General features: G+C 45.6%; 1 pseudogene; it reads left to right on the top strand.

The window, feature by feature from the left end:
* Positions 1–18,559: 18,559 nt before the first annotated feature.
* LOC116893841 lies at positions 18,560–19,558 on the top strand (annotated as a pseudogene).
* The last annotated feature ends 443 nt before the right edge of the window (positions 19,559–20,001 follow it).

The raw sequence follows: 20,001 nt of genomic DNA, 5'->3' as shown, positions 1-20,001 counted from the left end.
GGGTGGCCCCAGAGGGGATAGGAAAGAATAGAGGACAGCATTCAGGTCTGGAAACCATAAAAGCAAGTAGGACCTCAGCCTTGAGCTCAGCACATGCTAACACGCTGCCACGTGGTGCTATCATTCGTCACTTGCTATGGAAGGTCCTCTACAGGCAGGAGTCTATGTGCCCTACAGAGATGTGCAAGCTCACATTCCTGTCCATGAGGTGGATAGAATGAAGCCTGTGCACTGTACACATATGCACAGTGTCATGTGCCTGGTAGAGCCAGGGTATGCTAGAGATGAAGAAAGGAGGCTCAGAATACTTATGATGTAGACTCCGTCACCTTTGCAAGGAGCCTGAGTCTTGGGCTCCAGACTCTGTTTGCATTCATATACATGAAGAAATCCAGCCAAATGTTTAAGTAGTTTATCTACTGTTCCACAACATAACACAGGGGTCTTTGTAACATTAGAAGGCCTCTCCCCGAGCGCATCGCTACACCGCCCCCTCCAGAAGACCCCAGTCCGATAGAGAAGAGGCAGAGTGTAATCGGAGATGCTTAGCTCCTTTTTAAAAATTGTATTCAGCCTGCATATTCCTAAAGAGTCAATTCATGTTTTTTAAAAACCCTCCCTTGTGCCTGCATGTGACATGTATTTTTAGGTTCTGCCGTTAGCGAGTGTATTTTTGTGTGATTGAGTGGGAGAGTGGGAAGGGTTCTGCGGAGCTGTTTAAACCAGAACGCAAGGGGCACAGCAGAGACTGTAGAAAGTTCTGCCATCTAAGGTCTTGGGAGAACCTCAGAGACACGTGCCTGTTCTCACTTCATTCTTCTGTGTATGCCCAGATGAATGACTAAAGACATTGTTAAGCTTTCCAAACGACCCCACTCCCAGTAGTGAACAAAACCACTTACTGGTCTAAGCCCACCGGCGTTTCTCAGGTTATAAAACCTCAGAGGGGGAAAAATGTTAAAATGGAGAAAGCAAAAAATGATGCCCGGGACAGGGAAAGATGGAAACAGAGGCTTCCTGTCTGCCGAGGCAGATGGCTGACCACCAGGAGGCCCTCGCTGCAGCGGCCAGGGTAATTGGATACTGGGGCTTTTTGGCAAGGACTGTATAGCATCACCCATGAGATCCAGACCCATCCCTGCATAGGTTCTTCACACTACATCTCCACGGCTAGAGCCGATGGCTCACCCAAAACGCGAATGCTGCCTTTACTTTACGATGTTCCTCCGGTAACCAGGACATGGAACGTAATTAAAGACCTCATCTCCTAGCTGCCTCTCCCTTGCACGTACCATTATCTGCAGATATAAAATCTCCTGCTTTGATAATTACACCCCCAGAATGAGGGGCAAGTGGCTAATTATGCCCACATGTGGCCGATTGCACTTTCCATTAGCCAATTATGTGCACAATTATTTGTGCACATAAATGATCGCACTCATGGAAAGCGGCAGCCCTCCTTTCAGATCTTCCTGCTTGGAGAGGCTGATGGAGTAGTTGCCACAGTGGAAATGTTCTTCGTGGGCACTAAAAGAGAATCAGAGACCAGGAAACGGAAACGCGTAAGTGACCGGAGCCTGCAGATGGCATTAAGTGCCAAAGAGAGCAAGAACCGTGGGATGACTCAGGGCCAGCATGCATTTAGGAAGCGTGTTTCAGGGGGGCTGAGCCGAGCCGGGCACGCACAGTGACCTCAGGCAGGACGCTAATGCTGTCTTCTGCTTCTGCCTACATAAGGGGAGAAGCAGATGACAGGCCATCCCTAGTACTTTCTGGACAATTCTGCAGTCTCCCTGGGTCAAAGTATCACACACATACAGACACCACCACGGCAACTGATACATGTCTAATTGTGCACGGAAGGTAGTTACCCTCTGTAGCAAAGGAGGACCTCCAGTGTGAGTAAGATCAGGAAGCATTTTGCTTTGGCTCTAATGTCTCTACCCATGACAGTCCGGAAAATGACATGCTGCCATTCAAAATTCATTCATTTACTCATTTATTCATTCAATGAAATCTGTCCAGCCTTAGGCTACCCTGGGCAATAGGAGAAATAACCATGAGGTGACTGTTCAAGAGCAGCCTCTCTCTGATGTGCTCTAATTAGCAAATTAGGGGACATTTCACCTCCTGCAACTGGGCGTGGAATTTCACGGTTTGGTTGCCAGCCACATTTGGTGACAGTGACTCTTGTGGGGTCTGGTTATTTTCATCAGCCTCAGAACTGAGTGACAGCCACTACAGTGATCAGTGGAACTTAAAAGTTCTCACTAAGCACTTCAACTTCCTCTTCTGGCTCAGCTGTCCTCTCTCTCTCTCTCTCTCTCTCTCTCTCTCTCTCTCTCTCTCTCTCTCTCTCCCTCCCTTCCTCCCCCTCTCTCCCTTCCCCTCCTCCCTCTCCTTCTCCCTTCCCCTCCCTTCCCCCATTGGCACTAGTCAATTCTCCAGTTCCTCACTTACTATGTAGAGAAGGGCCTCTATTCAGAGAGGGTAAGGGAGGGGATCACAGAGGCAGGCATGAAAAGGTAGGTGCTGGTTAGGTGAACAGGGCATAGAGATCAGGACCACTTAACAAATAGTTTGGTAAGAGGGCTGGCAGAATGGCCTCCACAGCCAGACTTTCTTATATCTGAGTCTCCATCGTATGATATTGAGACAGTTAGCCTCTCTGCTATTGCTCAGTCTTCTATAAAAGAGATACGAGACCCACTTCATGAAGGCTGTTGTAAGAATCAAATTAGGGAGCATATGAATGGGAGCGGTTAGGATACCTTCGGTTATGCCAATGGCTCTCCCTCATTTCTATTTGTGGACTGAAAGTATACCAAAAAAACCCCACAAAAAAACAAAACAAAACAAAACAACAATAACAACAACAACAACAAAACACTGCTAAGAAAAGGATAGAAACGGTTCTGAAACTTAAGCACACCTTTAAAAACCAACACGCATAACTGGTTAGAGAAAGCAAACAGCGGCTCTGTTCTCGGAGACTCTCGCGAGTAGTGGGCGGTGCCAGAGCCCAGGTACCTTACCTCCCCACCACGTGACCTGAGGACCACGCTGTGAGCAACCGAATCCCACAGGGGTGGTTCTGGCTGTGCCCAGTGTTTGCTTATTGTATTGAAAACTAGAGCAGGAGCGTCCAAGGTTTTGGGCAAAGTTTCTTTTTCTGGGGTCGCGGCCACTTCAGTTCCATATCTTTGGTGATTATCATTAAGGCCTTGAGTTGCTACAGCAGGTTGGTACCCGTGCTCTCACGCTCAGGTGCGGGTCCACTGGGTATATGCAGCAGCTTCTATCTCTGACTCTTAATTTTCAGGAAACAATACAGACTATTTTTAAATAACGTTTTGTGATGAACTGAATTCCATTTCTGCGGTTTCTGTAAATAAGAAAAAAAATGTCATAACCATTGGCACTTAGGGAACAAGGTGTCAAAACGAAATGCCTGGTCCTCTGGATGATTCATAGCAAGAAACAGGGCTGGATGTTGGCCACTGTGCAAACATATTGATCGGCGTTGGATGCTCTGCAGCTTCCAAAGAGAAATGGTTCTGCCTGCTGTGCTTCAGTGCTTTGAGGAAGAGGCTCGAAACATCGGCTCCGCTCACCCAGCTCTCTTGAACAGCAAATTCTAACACTAGCAAAAATTAAAATGGCTCCTAGGCTATAAAGGGTTCCAGCACACGGAGCAGACGACCGCTTCTGTTCTCAAATGAGTGGACAAGTAACCTTGTGCATTTCATAGCGACTTCCACAGTCCGAGTCATAAAAGATAGCCGAAGAGATAATACACGCTCTTGACGCTTTCAGCAGGATTTTATCAGAGTTAAAGAAAGAAGTAGTGACCGTTTGTAATGAGAAAATGTTCTGCTCTAACGATACAGAAGGAAATTTGCCTTGCCTGCGTCTAACTAAACTCTGATCTTCATAAAGATGGATCCTCATGCCCACTGGCAGACACTACGGTTTGGTTTAGTTGTGCGATGTCTCCCTTGAGTCTGTGTTCCCAAGCTGGAGATGTTTTAGGAAACTGGGGTGCCTGTTGGAGGGGTGAGCTAGAAGAAATGAGCCAATGATGTGCCAGTCGAGGTACTCAAGAGGAACAGGACCAGGAGAGTGAATCTATTATATAAGGGGATTTGTTAGATTGATGTACACGAAATGCCCAGGGAACCCAGCGATGGTGTCTGTACACTGAAGAAGAAGCTAGGAACCTGGAAGCTATTCAGTCTGTGATAATGGCTGCCTCAGCAGTTCCAAACTAGTGCTGAAGGCGGGGGTGGGGGGGGGGGGGGGGGGGGAGCGGGGCGGGGCGGGGGCGGGGCGGATTCCTGGGGAGCGGCTGGTCTTCAGTCCTAGGTGGAAAGCCAAAGAAACTGGATCCTGGGGTAGCAAAATGTGGTGGTGGTGGCCACCGCAGCAACAGCTAGACCGTTCACCATAAAGAGTCTTAGGTGGGAAAGCAGGCTGCACTGGATTTCCGCAGACCTCTTTACATCTGGGCTGCCATTAGAAGGGACTGCCCTTTCCGGAGGCTTCTTCCCACGTTAGCCAGAGCTGTGTCTCTTAGTTGATCCCAGCAATCAAGTGGACAGTTGTCACAGTGCAGCGTGGGGTCCTGAGAGTTAGAGCCTAGCCACTGCCAACAGCCAAGCCTCTTCTGCTTCCTGGTGCGCGTACACGAAGACATGTGCTCCTACTAACCAGTGTAAATTTGCCTTCCCAGGCCTCACGGACCACACTGTGAGACAAAAATAAGCTCTCACCCCCTGAGTCAGGTGTTTTGTAACAGTGATAAGACAAAATAATTAACAGGTTCCCTAACAATGCTTGTACGATGACCCCGCCCCCACCCCAGGAACGGCCTCTTCCTGCTACTGGATCACTGATTTGCTACGCCCTGGGCGTGCCCATCAGCATTTGCACCCATGACTTTCAGAGTAGAGCACCGGTCTCCAGTGTCATGTGACCGAGAAGAGCGATGCTAGAGTTGGCCTTAAACGTCCCACCAAAGTCTTGTGTAACGACTCGGCTACTCAGTTGTGGGTGCTGATAGAATCTTGAGGTTGGACCTTCTAGGAAGAAGTTACTTCCGGTGGCAGCATCCTGTTCTGCAGTCCTGCGGTTCTGCACTCCTGCCGTGAGGTCCTGTCTCCCCACGGACCCCAAAACAGCTCAGGCAAACTACCCTAGCCACCTCACTGGCTCTATAAGTTAGTGTTTATTAGCTCTACTTTTCTAGACAATTGAGTAAAAAAAACTTGGACTCATCTTAAATTTATGAGTGACTTTTAGTTGTACTTTGGTGTGAGAAGAACCATACCCTATTTGCCCCTATTCTTACTGGTGTGTTGGAATGAGTTGATGGAGTTGGGAGGTCACATGACCATGAGTAAATATCCATCTCTGACCCACTTCCTGCTCAGGCTCATATGGTCTCGAAGGTGTGAGTGTGCAGGTTGGAAGTGAAAGGTAGGATTCACCTCTGGTCCATTTGCCTCTGATGCTCAGGGCCCCAAAGCAGCCACTCGGTTCGACTTGGTCGGTTGACGGGAGCCGGGTGGGGTGGGAAGCAGCTGCTGTGAACTCTCTAGAAGACTGCCAAGCAGCCATCAGACAGCATTAACAGCTTTTGATTTAAGGTTGAAGGGAGCAGTCCCTGGGGCCACTTACTGTGCTGCATCATCCTGTTTGGGAAATGCTCTCAAGTAACCGCTGGGCAGACTGAGGGGATGAAATCTCACCGAGGAAAAAAGGCACATAAAGGCTGGCCTCTCAGATGCGCTGGTTAGCTGTGAGCTGGCTTGTGGGAGAACACGGTTTCCATGTCTGTTATAAAGAACACTCGTTTGTTCAATCCCTTCTCACTCCCACCTGCTTGCTTGTCTGTCTCTGTCTCCTCTGCCTGTGTACAGACACACATACACATCACACATGCACACATATACACACATACATGTTCACATATACACATATACACACACATACACATGCACATACACATCACACATACACACATGCACATATACATCACACATATATACATACACACATACACACACTCACACACATACACATCACACATACACTCACATACACACATACACTCACATACACACATACACATCACACATGCACACACTCATACACACATGCACATATACATCACACATATACACATACACACATACACACACTCATACACACATACACATCACACATACACTCACATACACACATACACATCACACATGCACACACTCATACACACATGCACACACACATACACATATACACATCACATACACACTTACATATCACATACACACATACACACACATGCACATCACACATACATATCACACATATACACATACACCATGCACATCATACATATACACACACTCTCTATACATGCACATACACACATGTACACATACACATCATACACACACACACACACACACACACACACACACACACACACCAGTTCACTGTCAGCAAGCTTCTCTATCCCTTAGAAGGAAGGAACCCTAAGTTCTGATGGATGGGCTCTGACTGGGCTGCACGTCATCACAAAGACAATGCTTTATCTTTGCATGGGTGAAAGGCCTGGTGGAAGCAGCCCTCTAACCTAGATCAGATAGCAAGGTTCCTAGCACGGGTCATCACTCTGCAGCCTTTGATAGCCTTCCCTCACGCCCAGGGAGGAAGCCCTTGCTGTCTTGCAAGGCTTAGGTGCTGGCAACCAGAATCCACAGGGAGGGAAAATGGTGGAGTTGTGTCTTCAGGAAGATGCTGATTCTGAAACCAAATATCTGGTGGGCTGCCAGCGGCTCTCCCTTTTGTCCAAAATGACAGCCTGGCAGAGGTTCCGAAGGACATGTCTCAGGTTGGAGTTGAAGCACTGATCTCTCCCTAGACACATACGTCCTCTTGCCAAACTGATTCTTCCTTGCTGCCACAAGGGAAGTCCCTGTCATGGTCCTTCTCTTGACATAGCTGAGAGTGAAGCAAGAGATGCTCTCAAGTACATCATAGCTCTAGTATGTCATGCTGGTCTAGTATATCATAGCATGTCATAGCTCTAGTATGTCATGCTGGTCTACTATACCATAGCGTGTCATAGCTCTAGTATGTCATGCTGGTCTAGTATATCATAGCATGTCATAGCTCTAGTATGTCATGCTGGTCTAGTATATCATAGCGTGTCATAGCTCTAGTATGTCATGCTGGTCTACTATATCATAGCGTGTCATAGCTCTAGTATGTCATGCTGGTCTACTATATCATAGCATGTCATAGCTCTAGTATGTCATGCTGGTCTAGTATATCATAGCGTGTCATAGCTCTAGTATGTCATGCTGGTCTACTATATCATAGCGTGTCATAGCTCTAGTATGTCATGCTGGTCTGCTATATCATAGCATGTCATAGCTCTAGTACGCCATGCTGGTCTAGTATATCATAGCGTGTCATAGCTCTAGTATGCCATGCTGGTCTACTATATCATAGCGTGTCATAGCTCTAGTATGTCATGCTGGTCTAGTATACCATAGCATGTCATAGCTCTAGTATGTCATGCTGGTCTAGTATATCATAACATGCCATAGTTCTAGTATGCCATACTGGTCTACTATACCATAGCATGTCATAGCTTTAGTACAATAACTGGTCATGACAGGTTATCAGAAAGTAGCAGGAACCAGGCAAAATTCAATAGTAAATACAGGACTAGTGACCCTTGTCGGATCCCTCCAACTCTTACCTGTTGCTATGCATCCTGTGTGTTCCTGGTGTGTGCATTAGAGTATGAATGAGCCAGTCATAGAAGGGACATTTGTAACCAGCTGCTTGTCATAATGCCAGTCAAGCCTGGCTTGGTACCGGAAAAGGTACTGCCATTTTGACGTTAGTCTGGCCTGCAGAGTGAAACCCTGTCTCAGTAAACCAACAACAAACAAACAAGTTGATTAATTCATTAATTAAAAAAACAAAAAGAAGATGCAGGGAAACATTCGGTGGTAAGAGCACCGACTCTCAAGGCCGATGACCGGGATTTGATGCCACATGGTGGACGGAGAGGACTGACTCCCCCGATTGCCCTCTGACCTCCCTATGCATGCCATGTGAGCCCACACACATACACATATGCTCACACAATAAATGGGCAAAGAGAGTGTCCTAAAATTTTAAATAATTATTTAGAAAACCAAGGAAAATAAGTTTAAACAACCAACTGACCCACCAACCAACCAAAGCTTGTGGTCAAACGTGACACTCACCCAAGGAGGGGCTGTTCACTCCAGCCTCTGAACCGCCCACCGCACTAGAGCTCTGCACGGATGGGAAATATCTGCACCACCATTCTAGAGCTGCACACAGATGAGAAACGCTGAGTGCTTCAGATGGCGATGCCCGGAAATATGCAGTCCCTTGTTTCTGACGTCCTTTGGGAGACCCTGTGTCGTAATGATGGAGTCATCTCTGGATGACTCAAGAAGAAACTCGACCAGATGTGGAGAAGATGTGTGTTTTTGAAGAACCGAGTGCTTGGGGTGGTTCAGTAATGTCTCAGCCACACGGCACACATTGGATATGATAAGAACCTAAATCCATCATTTCAGTAGGTGAGAAGGGGTTTTCACCCAAACCTGAGAATTCGGCCCCCCTTTTTCCAAATTCAGACTCTGTTTCTCCTGTGGATAAGCTCTATACTTGGCCTGGAAGTCCGGAGACAAACACAGGCTCTTCATAAGTAGGGTTAGGGCTTCCTGGTAATGTGAAGCCTGGACTTAGGAAGTCCCTAAATGGAACTCCAGCATTCCACCACAGTGGAGAGTGGCTGATAAGAAAGATAACCCAGGCTCTTCAAGTGAGAAAGCCACTCACCATTTGGACAGGGCAGAGCACCAGAAATGCTGTGAAGCTTGCTGTCCCCAGTCATCCGTGAAAGAACGGTGGAGAGAGCGAGTTGCTGTAAGGACTCTCATCCAGACTGCTCGGTGTATGACAGGAAAGCAAAAGGAAAAATAGTGAGGCCGGGTCAAAAGCTTCCTCCAATCATACGCTGCAGTTGAACATAATTAAATTAACAATTTTTAATTGGGCAAGTACTCGTGGGGCCCTTATTATCTAAAAACGAATTGCCTACTAATTGTTAGTGTGCTGATGTACACTGAACCAGAGCGACTTTAATAAGACATCATTTTTCAGGAGCCGTTGGAAGAATTTGTAGCTCAGCCAGGATAAGCCTTAAAGAGTAAGTGCTGACTCATTATTTCCCCTTGGAACTGGGAAATGGAGGAGGATGAGGGAAAACACTTACTTACTTATGCCCTTCTGCGCTCTCCCCTTTACCTACTGTGTTAACAAGTAACCACCCTGACCCTTAAGTACAGACTGCTTCTGTCTGCTAAAGCGAACAGTGTTTGTGTGCACACCAGTGCACATGTGCGCACGTGTGTGTGTGTGTGTGTGTGTGGTGTATATGTGTGTGTGCTTGTGTGTGTGTGTATGTGATGTGTGTGTGTCTGTGTATGTATATGTGGTGTGTGTGTGCTTGTGTGTGTGGTGTATATGTGTGTGTGAGTCTTGTGTGTGTGTGTATGTGTGTGTGCTTGTGTGTGTGTGTGTGTGTATGTGTGTGTGCGTGTGTATGGTGTGTGTGTGTGTGTGTGCTTGTGTGTGTGGGTGTGTGTGTGTTTTTGTGGTTGGTGTGTGTTGTGTGTGTGGGTGTGTGGGGTGTGGTGTGTGTGCTTGTGTGTGTGTGTGTGTGCTTGTGTGTGTGTGTGTGTGTGTGTGTGTGTGTGTGTGTTCATCCTGAGCTGGAAATCCTTGTCGCTTTTAAGACTGCAGGTGACCTTCAGCAAGGCACCTAAGGCCTATGCAGAACCACAGATTTGTAATCTCTTAGATAGAGTTGGTAATTCTGTCTTCATCTCGAGCCCGCCCTGGGGCATGGGAGGGGGTCACTGCTGTTATCTGAGAGCCTCACGGAAGGATGTCTTCTGAATGCTACAATTAATATCTACCATTAAGCATTGCTTGGCTGCTGAGCGTCTAAAAGCATCTGATGCCAGAGGAACGAGAAATCTGGCTTCTCGGAAGCAAGACCGAAATGTGAAAATCATGTACTTTGTGTTCTAGAAAGTTAACAAACAACACATTCATTCATTTGTTTTTTTACCCACATGGACTATTGACAACAGAATTTAACTTACAGTCTTTATTTCCAGGACTGACTAGAGCTTCAATAATAATGCCAATGAGAAGTATCTAAAAGATTTCATCTAGTGGTTTTAACGATAGTTAAATTTCCTTACAATACCAATCCATACTAAGGCTGAGACACCATCTCTAATATCAGTTAATTCAAACAAACCATGTATATTTAGAAACGATCACAATGTTGCCTCTTTCTGGTTAGTCAGGAGACTAGAATCAACTGTTGCAGGGTAGAATGGACAGGTACAGAGAAGGAAATAGACTGCCTGGGGGTAGTGGAGCCACTTGGCACTGTTCAAAGTGTGGCACTGAGACCAGCATTCGAGGTGAGACTATTGGATCTGACCAAAAACCCAGCAAAATCTGAATCCCCAGGGCCCCAGAATTCCATGTTTCAGAAGGCTTTCCCCCAGTTTATGCTGGGATTCAACATGGTGTAGCCGCTCCCAGCTCAGGCCGACCTCCTGGAGAGCGAGGTCTCAAGGAGCCTCACTGAGTTCAGTTTTCTGGTGATGAAAATGGACCCAACTGAGCCACACCTTCAATACCAGCATTTGGGAGGCAGAGGCAGACAGATCTCTGAGATTGAGGCCAGCCTGGTCTACGGAGTGAGTGTCAGGATAGCTGGGGCTACACAGAGAAACCTGCTCTCTCTCTCTCTCTCTCTCTCTCTCTCTCTCTCTCTCTCTCTCTCTCTCAGAACTGGGTACACGGCTCAGTCTTGCTGGGCAATCATGGATGAGGTGGGTTTGATCCCCACGATGCATTCAAAGCTAGAGGTAGTGCTGTGCACTTGTGGAGTCAGTGCTGGGCAGGTGGAGACAGACAGTAGATCCTGAGGGTTAACTGGTCAACCAGCCTAGCTGAGTCAGTGAGTTTCAGGCAGTGAGAGACCCTGTCTCTAAAGCAACTAACCAACAAAAATCAAGATGGAATAACACCAAGGCTGCCCTGAGACCTCCACAACCATCCACATAAACCTGCCCACCACATACCGACACATGGAATGAGCCAATAAGGTCTACTTCTTAAGATTGCTCTCAAGATTACACAAGATACTCATATCTCTGGCCTCCAGTTTGACATTCAACAAATATAGCTACCCTAAGTCTCTTCTCTGCCATGTACCAGCTGTTTAACCCTGGGCAAACAGTTAAGCATTTCTTCATATATAAAAGAGAATGATCTCTTTTATAGTTAGCTCATGGGGTTGTAAAAGTCAGCAGAAATTATGTGCTGAGGGCTCTTTCTAGTCTGCACGAGGGCTACATACACAGGAAGAATTGACGAGCCCAGGTTAATGGTTTAAATTTGCAGTGAACAACATGACTGACCCTGCTCTAAGTTCATAGCAGCACGTAGCCCACTGCCCGGCTGCTTGGAGTTGGCACGCAAGTGCAAGCATTTGGCTCATGAAGATTGGTCAAAGACAAAGATGTAGGTCCTTCCCTCCCCGTTCCTCCTGTCTACTAGAGATTTACCAACAAACCTCTGGTTTGTGGTTATTAACTTACCACAGTTCTGATTCTAGACCCAGCACCTGGAGAATAGAGCTGTATTTCTGGGGAGGATTTGTGTCATCCAGATTCACAGTCATCTATATATACACCATGGGAATATCAATTTATTAATTTATGCTGAGGAGAGTTGCCCCAGGGCACTCTCCCCCAAGGGAATACAGAAGGAGCTAGTTAAATATTTTGAACGTTTAGTGACGTTAGGCTGAAGCGACACTAAGTATTCATTTCTTCAGTGGAAAAGTTGTCTAAGGAAGGCGAGGGTGGGTCTGTGGATGGGGCTGCACTCTCTCTTCGCTCTAAGTGGACATCGTTCTTTCAGAGACTCTCCCGTATGGCACGACTAAGGCTGATTGTGTCTAGGTAACTTCTTAATTCCCTTTCATGTCACTGCAATGCCTCCAACTGGGTTTAAAGCCAAGGCCTATTAGCTATTCTTATTTTCAAGAGAGAGTGTTTTTTTATTTTGTTTTTTCCTCCAACTCAGATTCCACTCAGAACCTCATTCAGTCACTCAGCTACATCCTCAGACCCAGGAGATATTTTCAAAGACAGTTCTAAACCACTTGTAAGAGGGTCGTTCGGATATATCTTAAAAAGGCAAAACGGATGCCTCCCCCAGAGCTCCTAAGTCAAACTCTTTCCTGCTGGGGCCCAGAGATCTGCAATTTAATCAAATTTGTGGGTAATTTATATACTGCAGTATGAGGGCTGGAGGTTCCTTCTCACAGGTCTGCTAATTACAAAACATACGAACTTCTGGGCTATTCCTGGTGGCATCTGTGGGGGTTTCTGTGTAGTATTTTGCATTAGGAAAGATACTATGGCATAAGTATTTCTGTCCTATCTCCCTACACAAATATCGTCATGTTGACTCTCAGCAAGATGGTGTTAGGAGGTAGCTTGGTCACGCGGAAGGAGATCTTCAGAATGTATTGCGCCTTATCAAGGGGCCAGCGACTGCTCTGCCTACAGTGAGAAGCTATCAAGCTGAAAACAGGAGGAGAGACCTCCCCAAACCTGCAGGCTGTTCCGGCCTCCAGGACTGAGCGCCAACATCTCTGTTGTCAAGACGTGGAAACAGCCCTGGCACGAGGGACTGCCAGACTCGAAGGCTAGACTGCTGAAGATTACAAGTGCTTAGGCTAGACCGCTACAGATTACAAGTGCTTAGGAAAGCTAAACCAACTGTAGGCCAGAGGCTCCGTCTTGCCTCCATTTCATGAAGAGATTACCTGAAACCATTATTTCTGGAGGTCGAAATGGGAATGAAAATTTATTCTATGTGAAACCTCCCTACACAGATTATATGGGCTTGTTATCATCTATAGGAAGCCAAAGACACACATTTTTAAAAAACACTACTTTTTTTTTATTTGTAGTGTGCGTGCGTGCGTGCGTGCGTGTGTGTGTGTGTGTGTGTGTGTGTGTGTGTGTGTGTATTTGTCATGTCTATGTGTATGTGTGTTTATGTGTGTGCACCTGTGGGTGTGCCTGTGTATGTGTGTGTATGCCTATGTGTGAATGCCTGTACGTTTGTGTATTTGTCATGTGTATGTGTGTGTGTTTGTGTGTGTGTGTGTACCTATGTGTGTGCCTATGTATGTGTGTATGTGCCTATGTTGTGTGCCTGCATGTTTGTGTGTGTATTTGTCATGTATATGTGTGCATGTTTGTGTGTATGCATGCATGAATGTGTGCCTATGTATATTTGTTATGTGTATGTGCATGTCAGTGTGTACTCGTGTATGTGCCTCTATGTTTATGTGTGCATCTGTCATGTGTATGTGTGCATGTCTATGTGTACGTGTGTGTGTGTGTGTGTGTGTGTGTGTGTGTGTGTGTGTGTGTGTTACTCACATCCCACACTGTGCAGGTAGAGGGCTGAAGAGTTGGATTTTGCCTTCCATAGGTGATCTTAGGAATTGAACTCAGGTTGTCAGGTTTGGCAACAAGTGCCTTTCCCCATTGAGCCATCTCACTGGCCCAAGAATATCCTAGGAGTGGAGATTGGTGCATTGTCTGAGAATCATCGGAGCTCATCCGGGCTTAAGCTGGGACGAGCCTGATTCCTATTAGCCATGTTACAACGTGGGGAAGGGGAAGACAGGGTGCTGCTAGCTCCCCGTAGGTGGGATCCAGAAAGTTGCTAGCTGCCTCTCGAAGCACAGGATGATTCCCCACAACAGAGAGTCGTCAGCTGAAAATGTCAGCAGCGCCAAAGCTTGCTCCACTCCTCCCGCTGTCTGCACCCGAGTCAGTGGCTGCCCTTTCAGCACCAACATTCCCTTAGCCCCCAGCAGTCTGCAGAGCATTTTTAAAGGGCTGAATCATATTAATGTCAAAAGAAAAGAATAAATTCACATGAAAGCTTGGGGCATTTTTAAAAATAATGTTTTGCCTTTCATATACCAGGAGCTCCGTAAAAAATGTTTTAATTAAATAGTGAATAGATTAAGACATTAATTTCAAACATGTTTTAATAAATAACATGAAGATGGCTTCTCATATATAAGACTCATGTTGGCCCTGAGTGGATTGTCAAATGACTGCATGCTTTTCCCTTTGAATGTGTCCAATGATGATGCCTTTAGCAAACAAAGGAGAGTGGGTTTTATCTGCTGAAAACATAGGCTTATAAAAGTCAGCTCCACCCAGCTCCCAATCCATTTAAAGAATTTGAAGAATTTCAGAAAAGCTTGTGGCGTCAAGGTTAATGTGTAAGACTTACAGAAACTGGAAAAAAAAATCACAGACTGAAAAGCAAGTAGGAACTTCCTGAATGTCTCTAAATTAGAAAGAAAGCTTCAGCCAGTTAATTATAATAAAACAACCCTAATTTAACAGGCTTTTACATTTTCTTTTTGTTATAACCAGAATTTAATCAGTAATATCTGCAGAGAAATTATAAGGGGATGTTCTGAGCCAAATTTGCCTTATTGTGTATACTTAGGTCAAATGTTAAATTTCCTATCTGCAAATTAGGCACTTGTATAGTTTAGTAAATGTGGAGAGATGGGAACAGAAGTATAAGACATGATTTAATTGTATAGAGCATCAATAGTAATGAATGCTCAGGGAGACTGCACAGTCAGTTAAAGCAACCAGTAATTAGGGACTGGGGAGCTGGCCCAGTTGGTAAAGTGCTGGCCACGAAAGTATGTAGACCTGGGTTTGAATCCCCAGCACCCATGCAAATGCTAGATGCAGCAGCACATGCCTGCAACCCCAGCCCTGGGCCCGGGGAAGTTAGCTTAAATCCGTGACGCTCACTGGTCAGCCAGACTTGCAGAATCAGTGACCTCTAGGTTCAGTGAAAAAAGTCCTGTTTAAAATAAAAAAGTAAATGGAGGTTGATGGAGGAAGAAACCCAGCCCCTATCCTAGACATGTCTACATATTTTCTGCTCACACATGTTTGCCATCCATATGAACATGTACATATGTCTTATATAGGTGCAGAGATACACCACTAACTAATGGGTCCTCATTGTCCCAGCAAAGCAAATGTGTCATTTTTCTGCTCTACCTTTCTAATAACAGCTGATTCTTCAGCCCTGGCTAATCAGAACCACAGATGTTTAATTCAAAATATGCAGTGGCCCAATAGAGTCCTTAAGTGACTCTCAATCTTCCATGGCTTTCTAGTCCAAGGCCCTTCTACAAGCCTCAAAAACCAACACTATCAGGTCTGTCACAGTGATACCCCACTCCTGGTACCAATTTCTGTCTTAATTGGGTTATTGTTGCTGTGATGAAACACCATGACCAGAAACAACTTGAGGAAGAAAAGGTTTACTTCACTCAAAGTTCCACATTGCACTTCATCATGGAAATCAGTGAGGGCAGGAACCTGGAGGCAGGAGCTGATGCAGAGGCTATGGAGGGCTGCTGCTTACTGACTGGGTCCTCATGGCTTTTTTAATTCTGCTGTCTTATAGACCCAGACCACCAGCCCAGGGGTGCTACCACTCAACATGGGCTGGGCGCTCCTAAGTCACTAATTAAGAAAGGGCTACAAGCTTGTCAATCATACTGAGGCAATTCCTCGATGGAGGATCCCTCCTTTCAGACGACTATAGCTTATGTCAAGTTAGCATAAAAATAGCCAGCACATCAGGGTATCTTATCACAGCAACGGGAAGTAAAACTAGGGCAGAGTTTAAGGGCCAGCCTGGGCAACTTGAGACCATGACTCAAAAATGTCCAAAACACAAATATAATCCTGAAATCCCAAATTCTTCATTTTTCAACTCAGAAAACCCAAGAACAGCTAAATAACTTGCTCAACAGCTCACGGTGCTGCCCCAGAACGAAAGTCCTTTAGCAGGAACCCAGGACTCTGAGCTCATTCAGAAAGAGTTAGAATGTTTCCAAATACCAGCTCTCACACTTTGTCAGTAATCTCTGTCACCTTCACTCTAAGTGCCTAGAGCCCAATGATGTTGGGTGAATGAAACTGAGTAAAACTGAGGTCTTCTGATCACAGTCTGCTCCCCTTTGAAATTGTCAACTTATCTCATTAGTTCTGAACCTGTGGGTCATGACCCCTTTTGGGGGGCGGGGCTTCAAATGACCCTTTCACAGGGGTCTTCTAAGACCATTGGAAAAGACAGATACTTTTATTACGATTGATAACAGTAGTAAAATTACAGTTACGAAGTTGCAGTGAAAATAATTTTATGGTCTGGGGGGGTCACCACAACATGAGGGACTGTATTAAAGGATCACAGTGTTAGGAAGGTTGAAAACCACTGACTTGCATGAAGCAGGAAAGCATATGATTTGTCTTTAAAATTATTTTTTGCATGTATTTTCTTTCCAGATGTAAATGTTCCATAGATGTCATTGAAACCCAATGCAGCATTATACCCTGGCCTTCTAACGTGGTTTTACCATCATGATAAGCTCTATATACCAGTTCTTTAAAACCAGATAAATGTGTGAAGATTCAGGCTATGTATAATCGCAAACATATTTTAGTTAATTCTTGTTTTTGTTGCTCTCTTTTGAAGCAACATTTTCTCTTGTTCTAATAGTAATTTGTATCGATCACAGAAACAGTAACAAAATAAATTGAAACTTACCTAAAATTTAGCCACATGTCCTATATTTTTTCCCTTTTTTGAGATAGATTCTCATGTGATCCAGGCTAGCCTCAAATTGGCAATGTAGCTGGGGGTAGCCTAACACTCCCACACTCCTTCTATGCCTTCCCGGTGTTAGGATTACAGGTATGTACTGCTATGTTCTGTTTGCATAGTGAGGGTTGAACTCGGCCTCATGCAAGTTAGGCAAGACCTCTAAGGTGCAGCCATGGCCCTGGTACTCTCTTTAACTCTCCAGGAATAAATTCAAGGAACACAGGGTAGCATGGAAGGGTAAAGCTTTGAGACGTGTGGCTGACTGAGATTGTCTAGCTAGGCATCTGCTTGATGAGGTCGTTTTGCAGATGGCAGAAGCCAGAGGGTACGTCACTTGCCAATCACACGCAGTGACTAAAGGGCTTCATACGATGTCAGAACCAGATTTCCCATCTCCGGCAATGTGTCGAGGGGGATGTTCTAAAACCCAACACTGCCTCCTGCTAGAAGGGCATTTACTTCATTACTGCAGTAAGCTACACAGTAAGTCACGAGGGGGTTCGGTCCTCTAATACGCCTCCACTGTACTTAGAATCTGATAAGGCCCTTATTAGAATTCATCTCTTTAGGAAGAAAAGGAGCCGCGGAACTAAAGAGAGCCCTGGAATAATCCATTAATTATATCCGTTGAGCTTCAGTCACAGCTAACAAGGAGGATCACGTGACCGCACTGCGTGCTTGTCCTGAACAATAACGAACAAGAGGAAAGATAAGATTCAGGGCGAGCGTGTCCTTCAGCAGCACCCATAGGCGGTGGGGATGAAAGTCATTAAAGGAAAATTGATTGAGGTATTTTAGTAAACAAAAGGACTCGCTGCTTCCCCGTCAGGAAGAGTATTGTTAGCTTAGCGCTGCCCGCTCTGCTGAGGGAAATGTTTCCAGGGCGCCTCTCTTCAGATGCATTCTTTTCCTGTCACTTCTCAAACAAAATTAAAGGGGAAAAACATACTGGAAGATGATGGTCCTATTTTATTTGCTTCAAAAGGAACGGGCTGTTGCATTGTGCTTGGAACGCTTCCTCCTGGCCTTGAAGTGAGTGAGAAAGAGAGGCCGGGTGATTGAGGAGAGGCAGGAGTGTCTCTGAGAGGCAGCAAGGGAGGACTCCTGCTAAGAAGATGAACAGGCAGGAAAACAAAGGCCAAGTGATAAAAGCAAACACCCTCTGCAGATAACCGTGGTCGCACCCCCTTTCTTTGATATCGACTGACCAGGGCAACCCTGTCTTGGCATTGCCTTCCTGATATCTTTTCCATCATTGAGTTTTTACATTCCCGCTTGTACTACCTTTGGGTTATAGTAACTAACTTTTATTAATATGTGGAACATTATATACCTGGAACACATTTGCATTCTGTAGGTTGGGGCTGAACTACAACATTTTTAAAATTCTAAGTAAAGTAAATTTATCACTACCACCACCATCATCATTTGAGACAGGGTCCCACTCCTGTAATCTTGGCTGACTTAGAACTCATTAGGTTGACCTGTTTGGTTGCAAATTCATAGAGAGCCACCTGCCGCTGCCTCTCAAGTGCTGGAATTAAAGGTGTGCCCCACGGCGATCAGCTAGAATATTCTTCTGAACACAAATAGATATTAAGATGGGATATTGAACTCGAGTTGGAAAGAGGGAGTCCGGTCTCAAAATGGAGGCCCCAGACCAAAGGAACCAGAGCAGCTGAGGAAGCTGTTTATTGATGGCCTGAGCTTTGAAACCACAGACGATAGCTTAAGAGAACATTTTGAGAAATGGGTCACACTTACAGACTCTGTGGTAATGAGAGGTCCTCAAACAGAACTTTCCAGAGGCTTTGATTTGTGACCTGCTCTTGCGTTGAAGAGGTGGATGCTGCAATGTGTGCTCGGCCACACAAGGTGGATGGCCGTGGGGTGGAACCAGAGAGAGCTGTTTCTAGAGAGGATTCTGTAAAGCCTGGTGCCTGTTTAACGGTGAAGAAAATTTTTGTTGTTGGTATTAAAGACAGCTGGAATAATATAATCTGAGAGACTACTTTGAAAAGTATGGCAGGATTGAAACCATAGAAGTTATGGAAGACAGGCAGAGTGGGAAAAAGAGGTTTTGCTTTTGTAACTTTTGATGGTCATGACACAGTTGATAAAATTGTTGTTAAGAAATACCACACTATTAATGGGCGTAAGCGTAAAGGGAAAAGGGCCCTTTCTAAAGAAGAGATGCAGAGAGGTCATGGAGGTGGATCTGGCCACTTTATGGGTCATGCAGGAAGCTTTGGTGGAAGAGGAGGCTATGGGGGTGGAGGTGGTAGTGGCAAAGGTAGTTATGGAGGTGGTGATGGTGGCTATCATAGATTTGGTGGTGACGGTGACAGCTACGAGTGGTCCCAGTTACAGTAGTAGAGGAAGTTATGGAGGTGGTGGACCTGGATATGGAAACCAAGGGAATGGATGTGGTGGAGGAGGAGGGGGATATGATGGTTATGATGAAGGAGGAAATTTTGGTGGAGGTAACTGTGGTGGTGGTGGGAACCTTACTGACTTTGGAAATGATAGTGGACAGCAACCATCAAATTATGGACCCATGAAGGGGGATGGTTTTGGTGGAAGAAGCCTAGGCAGTCCCTGTGGTGGTGGTGGTGGCTATGGACCTGGAGGTGGCAGTGGTGGCTATGGCAGCAGAAGGTTTTAAAATAAAACAGACAAACGGCTACAGTTCCTAGCAGGAGGGAGCGCGAGGAGTTGTCAGGAAAGCTGCAGGTTACTTTGAGACAGTCGTCCTGAGTGCATTAGAGGAACTGTAAAATCTGCCATAGAAGGAAAGATGAGCTATAGTCAGAAAAGTTACTGCAGCTTGGACAGGAAGCCCCTCTTGTTCAGGACCGTCATAGCCAGTTTGCAAAAAGTGCAGTTCTTCATTAGTGCTGTGCAGTGTCGCATCCCTGAGGTCTTTTATCTGTTGTAGCTTTGTCTTTCCATTTTCCTTTTCATTACATCGGGTATATTGCCCTGTAAATTGTGGGAGTGATACCAGGAATAAAAAATTAAGGAATCTTTAACAATTTGAAAAAAAAATATTAAGGTGGAGTCAAAATTGAAACAGGTCAATTAAAAAAATACCACGTTCATTCCAGA

Source organism: Rattus rattus, chromosome 2, assembly GCF_011064425.1.
Source record: "Rattus rattus isolate New Zealand chromosome 2, Rrattus_CSIRO_v1, whole genome shotgun sequence".
Taxonomy (NCBI): domain Eukaryota; kingdom Metazoa; phylum Chordata; class Mammalia; order Rodentia; family Muridae; genus Rattus; species Rattus rattus.
Note: the sequence above shows the minus strand (reverse complement) of the source record. Positions and strands in the feature narration are given on the sequence as shown.